The sequence below is a fragment of the Lagenorhynchus albirostris genome, chromosome 19, assembly GCF_949774975.1.
Source record: "Lagenorhynchus albirostris chromosome 19, mLagAlb1.1, whole genome shotgun sequence".
Classification (NCBI taxonomy): domain Eukaryota; kingdom Metazoa; phylum Chordata; class Mammalia; order Artiodactyla; family Delphinidae; genus Lagenorhynchus; species Lagenorhynchus albirostris.
In genome coordinates, this window is record NC_083113.1 from 58,922,391 (window position 1) to 58,923,597 (window position 1,207).

Here is a 1,207-nt window from a genome sequence, read left to right on the forward strand (position 1 = left end):
CCACAATTAAAAAGACCCCGCAGTGAGAAACCATTACACTCCGCCCCCCCAGAATGACCACAGTTAAATGGCAGCATGTCCTAAGCAGCCACTTTGTAAAACTCCTTGGCCTTGAAGATGGAGGGAGGGGCCACCAGCCAAGAAAGCAGAGGCCTCTGGAAGCTGGAAAAGGCAAGGAAACAGATTCTCCCCTGGAGAATGACTCCGGAAGGAAGCAGCCCTGCTGACACCTCGAATTTGGATTTCTGGCCCCCAGACTGTGATTCAATAAATTTCTGTTGTTTTAAGCCCCCCAGTTTGTGGCTGTTATGGGCTGAATTGTGTCCCCCTCCCCAATTCTCATGTTGAAGCTCGAAGCCCCCACTGTGGCTGCCTTTGGAAATGGGGTTTTTAGGAAGTAATTAAGGTTAAGTGAGGTCATAAGGGTGGGGTCCTAATCCAATAGGATTGGTGGCCTTATAAGAAGGGGAAGGGAGAGAACGCTCTCTGTGCACCAAAAAAAGGCCACTGAAGGACACAGCAAAAAGCCAAGACCCTCCCAGAACCCAGCCATGCTGGCACCTGGTCTCAAGACTTCCAGTCTCAGAACTGTGGGAAGGAAGATACATTCTGCTGGTTTCCCCCCACCCCCAGTTTGTGGTCATTTTACAGCAGCCCCCGGACACTGATACACCAGGAATTTGGAACTGGGAAGAAACGACGTTAGTCCCAGTCTGTGTTGCCAGGGCGTGGCCGTCTGGAGAGAGGACACCATGGACCTGAGAGAGGGCTGGGTGGATGACCCCAGTCAGTGGAGCTCACTTGGCCCCTAAGTTCTGTGCACTACTGTGGGTCCCTTGAGATAGTCCGTGTCCCAGATTTCCCTTCCCTATTGTGCTTAAGCTTCTTTTTTTTTAAAAAAAATATGTATTTATTTTGGCCGCACCAGGTCTTAGTTGCGGCACTCAGGATCTTTGCTTTGGCACGTGGAATCTTTAGTTGCGGCAGGCAGACAGACTCTTAGTGCAGCATGCGTGTGGGATCTAGTTCCCCGACCAGGGATCGAACCCAGGCCACCTGTATTGGGAGCGTGGAGTCTTACCCACTGGACCACAGAGAGATTCCTGCTTAAGCTTCTTTGAAGTGATTCTTTTCCTTGCAACTGCAAAGTACACTGACTAAAACTGCGACCTCTTTCTCCATTTTTAATTTCAGAGGTTACATATGA